Source organism: Calypte anna, chromosome 1 (genome assembly GCF_003957555.1).
Source record: "Calypte anna isolate BGI_N300 chromosome 1, bCalAnn1_v1.p, whole genome shotgun sequence".
In the NCBI taxonomy this organism is placed as follows: domain Eukaryota; kingdom Metazoa; phylum Chordata; class Aves; order Apodiformes; family Trochilidae; genus Calypte; species Calypte anna.
Genome location: NC_044244.1, coordinates 168,426,435 through 168,441,335, shown reverse-complemented (window position 1 = coordinate 168,441,335; position 14,901 = coordinate 168,426,435).

The following is a 14,901-nucleotide window of genomic DNA, read 5'->3' as shown; positions in this document are numbered from 1 at the left end:
AAGGTGGGACACACACCCACAGAGGAAGCTCACTCTGGTGTGAGGCATGGAGAGGTCAGCAGCTCGTCGAGCCTCTGGAGCAAGAAAGGCTCTTCCCACTACACTTCTACCCTGGAAGCGCTGTGTGGTGGCTGGAGTCCTGGAAGAGACCTGCAGCTCGTCGAGCTTCAGGAGCAAGAATGGCTCCTCCCGCTACAGCTGATCATTTGGTTTGAAACACTAAAGTGCAGTTTATCTCCCATTCTTTGTTTTCAGGTGACATAGCAGGATAATTTTTAAAAGAAAATGGAGTACAGGCAGACTTGTATTTAGTCTCACAGCAAGGAGCTCAGGCAAATCTGAGGTTCATTACGGAACTCTGTAAAGGCAAAATTGAAGCTTGGCACTTCCATGGCTGCAGCTGCTTCTAAAGCACTAGTATTTTCCCCTCTGAGTGATGGAAGGGAAAACAGAAGGAATTATGGAAAGATCCAAGGAAGAACAAACTTGTAACCACACCATCTTCATTGTCCATGTCCTTTCCACCAGTTTGTCTGTTCCATGTAGATCTGGCTGTAGGTGTGGAGGAGAGGTGGCCCAAGTGGCTGTGCAAAAGTGCATCATGACAAAATCTGCAGTGGAGGAGGAGAGAAAACAGGAGTTAATGATACATATTGTTTCAGTTATAGGGGTGGTCCATGTGGTCAGGGAGAATTCAACCTGCCTTTCATTAGCTAGGCTTGGCTTGCAAAGCTTGGAGAAATCTCTAGTGTTTGTAAGAATGAAAGGATGCTGGAGGATGTGTCTGGTCCAACACAGGAAGGTGGTCACTTGTTGTACCAAAGTAGCTCATACAAGTCTGTACCAGGGTGGTAGAAGTTGATGTATGTATTCATGGAATGGTAAACTCAAAGGGAGCACTAGTCCATCCATTCTGGATTATGGAAAATAATACCCAAGTATCTGCACCTTTTTTAAAGGCATAACACGGGACAGCACCCTTTCTTAAGGACTTTTTGTCCATAATTCTCATACTTCACACAGATACCTTCTGTATGATATCAATGAGGAATACTTTGTTGGTTTTTGGATGCATCCCCCACAACTGTCAGAAACAGTCACCCAGACTCCTGTTTACCTTTAATTCCAGTTTACGTCATATGGGGCAGCAATAAGTACCCTGTAACCTGCTGGTGCCTGCATCCAATCCTGTGCCCAGCACACAGGACAGGAGCTGATTGCAGCTCTTGGGGATGTGCTGGTTTCAAACACAAGGACCTGGACCAGTAAAAAACTCCCATAGCCTTGCTTTAGCCCAAACACCTAAGGCCAGCTTTGCCTCTGTGCATGTACAAATCCAGGTCACAGACAAAAAGCTTCAATTGAAATCCAAATAATGTTATTCTTCTGATTACTCTCCCAGGGACTGTTCCTCTGTGTGTCCTCCCACAGGATTTGGAGACCAGCTTTGGTCTCTGTACACAACCCATAAAAACAGAGACAGTAAAAGAGAACCCAATTATGTCAGAATAAATGAAAGCTTAATGGGAGCACAAATGAGGCAAAAGTCACTGCATTTGCATTTATTTTTACTAGTTCTCAGGTTTACAGGAGATTCAGCAAAATAAAATTTGATAGCAAGCCCAGCTAGTTACAGTATCCAAGGAGAGTGAAAATCCCCTCAAACTGGTGAAACTTGATGCTGCCAGCATACTGCTGAATCCCCTCCAGTGTATTTCCAAATCACATTCCTCTTTTACTCTGTTGAGTGCTGCCTGAAGAATCAACAGTAAATCAAGTAACCTGCAATATAATTCTTTTTTATAATGCATCTATAAATTTCATGGAACTATGGATTTCTTCCTATGAAATTTAATTTGCCTCACTTGGGGAAACATTTCCATATTGAAAGGAACTCCTGGCTTTCATTGCACTCATAGTGTGCTTTTACTGAATTGCAAGTGCTTTGATTTGAAGGGACGTGGCCAAGGTAAAGCCTGCCTGCATGAAAGCCATGGGGCCCATTTCCACTTGGCAAGAAAAACCAGGCAGCTGCTGAGCTGAGCAATCTCATCTCCTCCAGCCACTTGAGGATGGGCACTGTGAACATGGGTTTAGCAGTGACTCTGGCTTTTCTGCCTCCTGGATTGCTGTGTCACAGGGAGGACAAGGCAAGGGCCTGTCCATCATTTGCAGCAAGGCTGAATCATGGAGAGAGCTGCCATTGACCTCCCTTGGGCCTCAGGAGTACCTAGCACCCACTCCTGTGCTGGTGAGGCCACACCTCGAGTCCTGTGTCCAGTTCTGGGCCCCTCAGTTCAGGAAGGATACTGAGGTCCTGGAGCAGGTCCAAAGGAGAGCAACCAGGCTGGTGAAGGGACTCGAGCACAGATCCTATGAGGAGAGGCTGAGGGAGCTGGGGCTGTTCAGCCTGGAGAAGAGGAGGCTCAGGGGAGACCTCATCACTCTCTACAACTCCCTGAAAGGAGGGGGTAGCCAGGGGGGGGTTGGTCTCTTTTCCCAGGCAACTCTCAGCAAGACAAGAGGGCATGGTCTTAAGTTGTGCCAGGGGAGGTTTAGGTTGGATATTAGAAAGAATTTCTTTATGGGGAGGGTGACCAGGCATTGGAATGGGCTGCCCAGGGAAGTAGTGGATTCTCCATCCCTGGAGATATTTAAAAAGAGACTGGATGTGGCACTCAGTGCCATGGTCTGGTAACTGCAGTGGTAGTGGATCAAGGGTTGGACTTGATGATCTCTGAGGTCCCTTCCAACCCAGCCAGTTCTATGATTCTATGATTCATGGATTTCTGTGAATGAGACTTCTGGAAAATGTGTGGGTCTGAGTGCACAGTGGGGGAAAAGCCTTCATGGCACCAAAAATGATTGGAAAGAGGGTTTTTTTGGTTTTTTGTTTTTTTGTTTGTTTTTTTTTTTTGTTTTTTTTTTTTTTTTTTTTTAATTGTTCGTTTAGGCTTTTTTTTTGGTTTTGTTTTTTAAAGACTGTTCTACCTAATTTCTGAATTCCCCAGTTTTTTTCTGACAAGCTCTGCTCCCGTGGTGCTTTGTAACACACACAATCTCAGGTGCAAATGAGTCAGATTTTGCTGTTAATAAAAAAGAGAGGAGAAGGTAGGGCAGCAGCTCTCAGCTTGTGGCTCATAAACTAATGTTACACAGTCTGCCAAAGGTAGTTAAGAAATGTAGCTGTACTGCCAGCAAACTCCAGTTCCGTATGCATAAATGCAACACAAAATGTTAAGAGGGCAAAAAAATAGAAATTATTGAAAACATCAGAGCTGGAGAATGAAATGGGAATACACAGGAGGAAGTGAGACTCAGGCTTACACTTAAAAGCCACTGGAAGAAAATAAATTAAGAAAAAAATCTTCAGTTCAGCTTGGATATCGATGCCGTTTCCTTTAAAGAAAAGGGCAGTATTAGCTTCATAAACAACACACACACATAGAAGATGACTGAAAAATAGCAGAAAAAGACATCAGAAGGTTGTAAATGCAAGAAGAATAAAATGAAGATGAGACAGTGGTTAGGAAATAGTTGTATCTGGTTTGAAAGACCAAGTTGACATCTTGCTGTGTCTATCTTTGTGGCAGCTGGTCCTGTCCCTCCACATGGACATGTGTCATCTCTCAGAGCTGAGAGAAAGGGTGACATGCCACCAGTTCCCATCCCAAAGAACCCACCAGGGCCTGAGGTTGCTCCTGCTGTTGCACACCTGTGGCAAAGACCTCATTTGGCTCCTTGCTCTGTGTGATGCCTCCTGTGCAGCAGAGCCATTGCATGGAGCTGCTGGTTTGCATCACAGAATTTAAATGTCACTATGCTCAGGTGGAAACTGAAAGAGCTCTGTGAAACACTCTGCCTGAGCTGTTTTTTTTCAGCCCCAAAAAGTGTAGGCATTGAATCCAGTGATATAAATGAAGCAGAACCTAGAGGAACTTGGGGCAAAGAAGAGGGAGAGCAGGGAAGACACATAACATGGGCTGGACAGGAGATCTCCATTTTCTGTCATTGCCCAGAGCCCAAAGCAGCTACACTTAGGTGCTGACAGATGAATGAGCAGTGCCAGGATCATTGATGTAACCTGGGCAGGCTCTTGCAGAGAAACCTGCTTGAATCCCCTGCATCACATTTTCAACATCAGACTCTGAGAAATAGAGCAGGAAATGTATTGGAAAGAAAAAGGCTAAAGTAACACAGAAATCAGCATCACTGGGTGTTCTAACAATGTGGTTAGGGATTGGTCTCCTAAGAGATTTTGGGTGAGTTTGGGGGTTCATTTTTGGGTGAGTTTGCATGAGCAAGAGAGTTGCCTCTAACATTAAATCCTCCTCTTACCACATATACCCACCCAATACAAATAAAGCTCCCAGTACCCTGATTTCTAGATTCCCACTGCTCTCCACACTCCTGGTTACTTGAATGTTCCCTGTTTTTTCAGCATTAGCTAAAGGTTTTGTTGCAACTGGATAGGTTTAGCTCAAGAAACAGGTGAGCTGCCTTCATGAACACCCTAGAAATGGCTTTAAATATTGTCAGTGATAAATGTCCCACAGCTTGGGAACATCCAGCCCAGAAAATGTTTTGAAATCACTTCCAGTGCTGCATATCCTGATTTCTGTGAAATAATATCATGTGTCCACATACTTGAAAATATTATATTTTTATTTTTCCAAGAAAGGGTTGGATATTTTTATTCTATGAAATTTTTGCATTTCTAATATTTTATTATTAATTTTTAAAAATCTACTTTAGAAAGGAGAAACATGATTCCTACCAAGCAGATATGAGATTGTCAACACAAACTTGGTTTTGGAATAATCTGCTAAGGAAAAGGATTGTGCTGGTATACGATACATTAAATATTCCCTTAAGAAACCTTTTAATCAAGAAACACATTGCTTCAGGGTGAAATTGGTTTGTGGACTAAATCATCACGTATGTTAAGTGGAGTTTGAAGTGTCAAAGGTCTGAAACACACAGGGTATCATTTACAACTGGTAAGGCTGGCTTACAGCTACCTCTGGGTCATAAATTATCCTTCTACCCACCTACCATCTGCACATTCATTGCTTGCATGTTGGTTAAATATTAGCTGAAAGCATCACAGCATAAATAAAATTAGCAATGGGTGAAGTGGGATGAATTTAAATTGGCTGCTCAGTTCCAAATCTTGACAGAAGTTTAAAAGGATTTAGCAAATGACTTAATATAATCTTATTTCTCAGTCTTCTATGGGATGTTTTCTCACAGGAGAGGGAATCACAGGTCATCTTAAAATGAAGGGAACCATTTAGCTAATTTGGTGCCTGTCTACTTCTGACTTAAATATTTCTATCACCAGCAGAACTGGTGATTGAGGCAAATCTTGGTGCTGAATGTATGATGATGCAAAAGGCAAGTGCCTGGGCTGTGACAGGAGCTGGTCCCTTCTGCAAATCATCCTTGAAGTCTCTGGGAACCTGGAGGTATGAGGAGGTCAGGATGAAACCTTAAACTTCACAGGAGTTTTCTTTATAGCACAGGAAGTCTCCTTCTAAACTCTGTGAAAGCAAGCCCTGAGGCTGTTTGTTTGCCTTGCTTTCCTTTCCACAGCACCAGTGGTTTCCGTGCCTCTGTTCCTGGCTGCTTTGGATGCTGTGGCTGTTTACCAGTGGACCCTTTCCCTCAGCCCCTTCTCCAGCATGCATGCTGCAGCACTCAGTGAAACCCCCAGATTTTTGTGTTTGCAATAAAATCCACATTTCAGAGAAGTCCCTGATGCTTTTCCATCCTGCAGCTCTCCCAGGACTGGAGTGGAGGCAGCTCTTCCTGTTTTTTAAAGAACAGAGAAGAAGAAGGTGCCAGGCAACTTGTCTCTCAGGGCTGACAGTATTGACTTTCCAGAAGGCAGAATTCAGGCAGCTGTGCCTCTGCCTACACTTGCTGTGTGCAATGATCTGGATGCACATTTTTGGCTACTGCCAGAGCATGACTGCAGATAATTTTGAAGTCTCTCCATCCCTTCAGACAGGCTGGTCAGTGGCTTGGGTCTTCATAGAAAGGTTTGGGTTGGAAGGGACCTTAAAGATTATCTGGTTCCAACCCTCCTCCATGGGTAGGGACACCTCCCACCAGACCAGGTTGCTCAAAGCCCCATCCAACCTGGCCTTGAACACTTACATGGAGGGGGCAGCTACAGCTTCTCTGGGAAACCTGTGTCAGTGTCTCACCACTAAAAAATTTCTTCTTAATGTCTTCCCCTCATAGCACATAAATTGTCATCTCAGAGAAGCAGTCAAGTTGGAAGGAACCTCAAGAGATCATCAAAGCAGAGTCAGAGTTGAATTCAAACCAGAAATTAAAAAACTTGATTTTTCTGTCAGTCATCATGAGACCAGATCCCTCTGGGGCTTCCTGCCATAGAGAGGGACATCTGTGAGAGTATTTCTGAGAAAGAGGAGGTGGGAAGGAGATAAAATCCATTTTAGGAACAGAGATAAGAAACATTTCAGGTTGTTGAGCCCAAAAGGCTGTACAAGAGGAAGGAAGGGAACAGAGAAATTAATCTTGGGTATTTGAGATAAGTCCTGGTTTCAGGAAACATTTTTTATTTATTCCTCAGAGCCTTAAAACTGGGAACAAAATGTGACACATGACCTAACTCTTCCAACTCTTTATTTCATACAGTCATTTGCATTTAGGCCAAACGAGTGAAGAAAAGCTGTGCTGCTTTTTGGATAGTCTTGAACCTCTGCCCAGGATAGGTACCAATGGAAATCACACCAAGTACAAGAAAGCAGAGGAGCAAGCTCATGCTCAGTCAGTTCTGCATAAACCAACTCATCTTAGAGAAAATGCCTAACACAGACAGATTAAACTTGGTTAAAGATTAAATGCATCTTTAACCACCACCAAAACCCAGACTGCACCCTCCCATGGTGTCCTTTCTTCAAGCAAAACTTGCTAAATGCTTTGTTCAGACTTTGTAGTCATTAAATTTTACTCTGGCCTAGTCTGATAGGGTACAAACTGAGTTCATGTTCTCAGGATAATCACAAATTCAAAAAATATATTACTTTGAAAGGTCTGAAGCACTTGCAGAAGTACAGCTTGCCACTCGCACTTGCCCAGTTCCAGTTTAGGGTCATGGCTAAAATAATTGCACCCCCTTTAAGATACTCTTTTAGGCAAATGTATGAGCATGTAATATCTTCAGAGATCAAGAACATTTTATTGCCCACTATCTCTGAATGATGCTTTGTTGGATCTTCCTGCCTGAGGTTGTCCTCCAATGCTGATCTCACATAACAATTTGCCATGGGTAGTGCCCCAGTTTTTCATCCCCATCCATTTTTGAGTTAGTGCAGATGAGGAACTGAGACCAGAGGTCCACTTCATCACCTTGATAACTCCAGTTTAGTCCCATTTCAGCAGGAGTTAGATGGGTTTGGGCTAAGCACCCTCAATGTCAAGTCTTCAAAGCTCACTGATGCAGACAGGACTTCTGGGATGCTCAAAAGTTTCTGCAGCAGTAAGGAACTTCTAAGGGATTTAAATCAGGATTTGGGTATTTTTGAAGATTCTCTTGGCTCCTTGCATCCCTACAGAGTCTCCTGCAGGGCAGATGAGAAGCAGCAAAAGGCCTGGAACTTTACCTCCTCCCATCATTTCTGTAACAAGATGGTTCTTTTCATTCCTGTTGTTTCTGGCCCCACATGGTTTGCTGCAGCCACTCTCCTCTTGGGTGAAATAAAAGGTGAAATACACCTCCATGGTTTATGTTGCGAACTTTACCCAAAATTAAATTACTGGTAATTTTTGAACATTTTCATTACTGGGAGGCAGAGTGCCACCAGCAAGTAGTTATCTGTTCTGCACAATTAAGTTCTTTGCTTTATAGAGACTGACAAAGGGTTTTGTGACCTGCCAGAAAAATAACTCCTGGGAGAGTGGAAACAGGGACACTTGCACAGCATTTGAGAAGTCCCCAGCTGCGAGTTACTTTTGGGTGGATGGATGGGTAGAGAAATCAATGGGAGCATAAACAACAACAGACAGAGAAGATACAAAGTTCACAGAAGTTCAGAGTTCTCTGGAAAAGTCAGCCTTGCATAACAGCTCTGACTTTGCACCCAGCAGCCACTCCATTACTATTTCCTATGCATTATAGCAGGAATATTTCCTATGCATTATCTTGAACACAGCAGAGCTTTACATCACTGGAGTTTGCCATCCTTCCCAGCTTCTTCAGTTGATGGGACAGATGCTCAGTTATTTGTTGGCAACTATTCCCTGTTGGTTGTAGCTAAAACATTGACAATGACAAAGGCTTTCCAGATTAATTTGGGAGCATTTTCTGTTTTGAGATGTGCAGAATTTCTCTGTAGTGATTCATCTGAGGAAGAGGAGGGTTCTACAGCTAAAACAAATTCTGAAGGCTCAGTGGATCTGTATCCTTGAAAGGAGGTTGCAGTGAGGTGGATGCTGGCCTCTTCTCTCAAGTAAATAGTGATAGGAGTAGAGGAAATAGCCTGAAACTGGATCATGGGATATTTAGACTGGATATTAAGAAGAATTTCTTTACTGAGAGAGTGGTCAGGCATTACAATGAGCTGCTTGGGGAGGTGATGGAGTCACCATCCCTGGAGGTATTGAAAACCGGTATACATGAGGTTCTTTAGGACATGCTCTAGTGGGATGGTGGGGTTTCTGTGTTTTGGTTTTTTTCTTTTGTTTTGTTGGTGCTTTTTAAATTTTTGATTTGGTTTTGTTTGGGTTTTTTTCTGGGTTGAGGGATCGATGCAGTGATCTCAGAAGTCTTCTCCAACTGTGACAATTTTATGATTCTATGAACTGTTCCTCATCACCCTGTGCCAAGCAGATTAGACATTTTCCCCTCTGCACAGAGGTACTGTGTAATTCAGTTCTCTCTTCTTTGGCAAACCCACTGCCAAGAGACAGAGACTTAGAAGGAATGGCATCCCAAAGATTGCCACTGTGTACTCATACGCTTCCTCCTGTTGGAGTTTCCACCTGTAATTTCCAATATTTGTTTTGCCTCAAGAATATTTGCTAATTAGATAAAAATTATCAACTCTGATTTATGGAAGATAGACCAGCCACAAAGGAACAAGTAGCTCCTCAAGGTCACTCAGAAATCTTTTTATTCATCCAGAAAGAAAACTTTTCTCAGTCTCTGCTTAAGCTGGCCAGTGGGATAGTATGGGGGATACTCTGGGATCATATTCCCTTGGAAGTGCAGATGAGAGACCTTTTCAGACTAAGCCAGAGCTTTCATCTAGCCCACACACCCCCTGGGGACACCAGACCCTGGAGGAGGCAGGGGACAAATATCTGTCTCTCATTTCAACACAGAGTGGGATCACACACCTCGGAAATGTTCCCTGGTATCCCAGGACTGATATAAGTTGAACTCCTCACCAATACCATTCCTCCTCCCTCAAGATAATTTCTGTCAGGAGCAACATCCCAAAAGGAACAGGAATTGGTTTTCATTTGTTTGATTTTCTATTAAACAAAGGGTACGCTGTGGTGCTTGTCTGACTCCTATGGCTACAGACTCATGGGTTAATGTATAACCAGTATATTCCTGAAGTATTTAAGTTGCTATTTCCCTTCACTTTGCCAAGGTAATGAGGTGTCTGATGAAGGGAGTTCAGCTGCAGACCTGCAAATGTACATTCTGTAGGCTAGAGAGAAACCACAACAGGCTCTCACGTTTAACATTCTGATAAATTGGGCACTTCTGCACCTTACATCAGGCAGTGACACAATGCAGCCTTGTTAATCCAAATAGAAAGTACTCCTTCAGTAATGGAGTTCAGGTCTATTTCAGCAAAATTAGATTTGCATCACTAATCCAAAACACCATAAAAATCCAAAGGATGTTCTGGAAGTAGAGGTTATCTGCTCATCTGTTCGGATAAGTGAAGCACAAAGCCTCACCAATGCGAGGAGGTAATAGAACAAGTTGATTCCAGCATATAGCACTGGTTAGTCAGATTAAAAGAGCATATCTGGTGATGATTGTCTGCTGTTTTTTTTCTGAGAAACACATCAAGAAGTGTATTAAAACAGCACAGAATCACTGATGGGTTTTGTTATCTACTGCCTGCTCTCGGATTGCTGATAACTCCAAGACTGTCCTGCTTTTTCAAGACTTTGAACAATATAATTAGGTTTCTTGAAAATAAATCAATACTTGATATCACCTCTGAATAGCATGCTGGCCAGACAATCTGCCTTCCTTATTGAGACCCAGCTAGGAGTCACCAGTGTCAGGGCTTAAGCTCTCACCTTTTTGCTTCTGTGTTTTCTTTGTAGGGGAGGTTTTCTTGTTGCAGTTACAGCTTGAAGCCTTTCTTTCACAGCCCACAGCTGCTGAACCACAGCACAAAACTCCAGACAACTGGTTGTGATCTGCTCTGATTTAGTTAACCCCTGCTGCAAGGCTGGGTTGCAGGTGGGATGTGGCAGAGTGACTGCAGTTTTCCAACTGTGATCTTCAGGAGCAGTTCACTGCACTCTGCCTCTCCTTCATCCTTTATTACCCAGTAGTACATAACAGAAAATGAGAATGCAATAGGCAGTCAAAGTGTGTTATTCAGTGGGGAGGAGAAGGGGATGAAGGGGGTAAGACCCCAGAACAATTATGCCCCTACTTTTAGCTGCTCCTGGTAACATCTCTCATTCAGGCACCAGGCTGGGCAGTCATTTTAGTATGATTAGTTTAGAACCTGACAAAGCTCAGGTAAATTCTCTGGAGGCTTAAAACTATTTAGTCTGAATTTTAAGGGAAACACATTGGCACTTTTTGAACAGCTAAGGTCATAAGTAAGCCCTAGGACACTTGCTTTTGCTTTGAAATGGTGCTGAAATAGGAGGATTTACTAAAGCCTCCAAAGTCTGGAGGTTTGATTAAAAAAATTGGAAACCACAGAAGCCTTGATCCTGAGCTAATTCACCTTCCTGTGCTGCTTGAATCTTCTTTTCTGCAGTGAGAGACAAAAAGGGCCCAACCTGGGGTGCTTTCTGCTTGGTTTCCTTGGGAAGAACCCCAAGTAAAGACCACCCACCAGAGAGAGGCAGAAGCATCATGCTGGATGTGCAGACACAACTCAGCTCCAAGCCCCTACAAGATTCACCCCATTCTGGCACTGGGATAGCTCGGCCTCTGGATGCACTAGCACCTGAGGACCTCCTCCTGGGAGCAGCAGGAGCCTCCCAGCCCCTTCATATTCTTGATTTGCAGAAATCCCATCAAGATGTTGCCACTGTCAGCTGATGATGCTGTTGGCAAGGGCTCCTTGTGCAGTGCTGTGGTGCAGAGGAGGGTGGTATTAACGAGTTTGAATTATGGTTGAAGACATAAAAAGAAAGGATTTGTTCAGATACTCAGCATCAGAGTTAAATATCCATTGTACTGAAAGCCTCTAGCTTCTCTTTGCCAGACCAAGCTGAGCTGTTTCAGCTGAGGCACATTGGATCTGAAATGTGTCTTCAGGCAGAATGGGGAAAAAATAATCACCCTGATGACATAATGGAGGAGAATCAGGGTCACAAGCATGGATGGTTATTGCTGTCAGGCAGGGGTTACCCATAATCTTTCTTGGCCACATCCACCAGTCCACAGTGCACCCAGAGAAAAGGCTAAAACCTCTGTGTGTTAAACAGGGCTAAAACCAACCTGCCCTGTCATTTTCATGGTCCTAAGAAGACACCCTTTAAAGAAGCAATTCTGATGAAATTCTGGTATAATTTATGAGGTAAGGATGCACTACACTCCTAATGCTGTCCCGGCTCTTGTTCTTCCACGATTTGCCAATTTACCTTTGACATTTAGTCCAGTTGCCTAAATTTGTCATATCATTTAAAAACACAGCAGCTTACACACTCCACAACAGCTGTAGAGAGCAAGACTCCTGCAGAAGGCATTGTCCCTTGTCACCTCCTGCAACTGACAAGAGCAGGGGCTTGAATCTTCTTTTCTGCAGTGAGAGACAAAAAGGGCCCAACCCGGGGTGCTTTCTGCTTGGTTTCCTTGGGAAGAACCCCAAGTAAAGACCACCCACCAGAGAGAGGCAGAAGCATCATGCTGGATGTGCAGACACAACTCAGCTCCAAGCACCTCTACCAGCCTTCCATGTCCCACTGAGGTATGGGGCTTGGATGGAGAAATCTGGGCCTGAGTCCCTCCTCATCCTCATCTTTTTTTCTGTGGCATATTTCTATAGCAGTAAGTAGAAGTGCCTGATGGTTTTAAAGCCCTGACTGTGAAAGGGGGGAGGTACTCCTGCTGCTATAGCACCTAACACTGAAAGTAACAGCTCAGCACAGAGAGGTCTCTTAGGCTCCTGAAAAAGGCATCTTTCATCTTCTGGCAAAAGAGGTTTGAAGAGCCGGTGAGCATGAACTTGAATTTTTCTGTTAAATACAGCATGAAAGTCTTTCTGTAGAAGCTAAAAGGATAAAACCAGTGCATGAAATTGAGGTTGATAATTAGCAAGTCAGTCCCAGTGAGGAGCTCGTAACTGCTTCAACCTTTGGGCTTTGTGCAAGGGTCGAGAGGGGAAGCAGATCTCCCCAGCTGTGAAGCACAACAGAGCCCACAGCGATTTTGCCTGAGGAAATGGCAATGAAACGAGCTAAGCCTTGGCAAAAATATAAAATTGCAGATCAAAGGTAATGTATAAAAGAGATTGGTCCTAAGCTGCCTGCCAGAAAATTAAGGTGAAGAGCTAATTCCCTCAGAGCTGCACATAATCTTGTCAGCAGAGCCCCAGGATGCCACCCAGCCGTCTGTAAAAGTTGCCATAGGTGGGGTGAAGTTTCCTAAGTCTTTCTTGGTTGGGAATATAGCACTGGTATGTCTTTCATGATCTTAATTTCACAGGCCTAGAAGCACAGATACTTTTAAGCCACTGGTGTTATTTATTATCTCTCTAATAGGTGTTACTTTCCTCCCTGTGTTATGGCTCTATCGTAGCCCAGTTCCCCAGCCTCTGAAGCTCAGTGGAAAGCCTTCCAGAGGACTTTCGTCCCATCTTCCAATGGGAACCCTGAATGGAGAAAGGCTTTTGAAGAATGAGTCAAAGATTCACAGAATTTAGGATGAAGAAGGAACATTGATCATGGAGCTGGGCCACTTCTGCACCATGTACTCCAGCTCACTCACGTACACCAGCACTGGGATCAGGGACCTACTCTTCTTTCAAGTATCTCTTCCCATCTTGTGTTGCAACTAGATGGAAGCACTTTTTACTGATTCCACATAATTGCACACTCTAGTACAGTCACTTCCCAGTCCTGTCTTTGCTAAACTTTCAGTCTCTCATTTGCAGGTATTTTTCCCAACCCTTGAGTAATTTTTTATTGCTTGCCTTTACTGCCTTCTCCTTTATTACATCCACGCTGAAGTTGTGACTACCAGCACAAGATTAACTTTCACATGGGGAAATCCCCCCTCCTTACTCATCACCTGCCTGTTTATACAAGCAAGAACATTTTTAGTTCTCCTGACCACGCAATTCCAATGGCTTGTCCCTACTTCCAAGAGACTGTCCTCCCTTTCTTGGGTGGGGCTTGTGTTCCTTGTAGCTAAATTTTTCCAGGTTTTGCTCCTGGTTTTTATTTTAACACATTTTATTTCAAGAAACTTGGTGTATCAAGAGAGCTGGATGTCTGCAGGTAATTCTCCTGTGACTTACCTAAACACCAAACCTTTTTTTGCCAGCCATTAATTTCATTTGTAGTGACTTCTTAGCTGTTTCTGGCCTGATCTCAAGAGTCTCAGTTTAAAGTCTAAAATCTGAAAACGTCCTTTGTCCTTTTCTTCTGTGAAGTTATTTAGGAACAGCTGACACAAATTCACACACTAACATTTGGTAGCAGAGGTTTTAGGATGGTTTTATGATGCCGTATCATTAAGCCAAACAGTTTTCAAAGACAGCCAAGGTGGATTTTTTCCCTGCTGTGTTATATCAGAGTATGATGGGTGAGAGAGAGAAAAGGACAAGGACACAAGCCTAAGTGTCACTAGCTAAGCTCAGTGTCACCAGACTGCCTCAGGTGCACTGTAATCTACACCCCCCTGCTATGCAATGAGTAGGAGAGGAAGGGACACTTTAAAAATAACATTTTCTGCAGTTACAAATATGAAGTATTGTTCCACAGCTATGATTTACCATCACCCAATCAAGTCACAGTCAGTATCTGGGACATAAAACCATGCAGAAAGCAGAGATGGGACAAAGGTGACAATCTATTGCCAGGAAATCCTGGGAGGATTTACTGGGTTGTGTGTCCAAAGGAGAAACTTAGAGTCACATGAAGAAAAACAGGGAGAGCAAAAGCATTGCTGGTTGAAAAAGCACATCTAATGTTTTGAAGACCATCTTGGTCACCCGCTCTAAACAAAAAGAAAAAAACTCCTAGTTTTATCTAACTGAGATATTGTGCCTAGAACTTCATAAACGTCTTTTACAATGGCATTCTTTCTTTTCCTAGTTTTGTTGGACCTACTGATATTTTTAAGATCACATTTTTCTTTTTCATGGCTTCTTCACTTCAGGGGCTTCCAGTCACCTGCTTTCCTTTCAGCCATTGGCTTCAGAAAAGCTCTCAGCTGACAGCAGAAACTCTTGTGGCTAGAACCTAAGTATTTTTTAATTACATCCCATTTTATTAAGATATTCTGATTCTCCACTGCACTGGAAAAAAAAATTAAATCACCAGCTACTTCAGAAAGGGTGCTTCCTTAAACTGTTTTTACTTCCAATATTAGCCCCATTTTTGTCTTATCTTTATCCAGTTCTCTATAACATTTCTTCTTCTAATCCCCTTCTCCAGCTCACCTGATAACTAGCCCCCTCTCAAATGCTCCACTTACGTTTAGGTAGG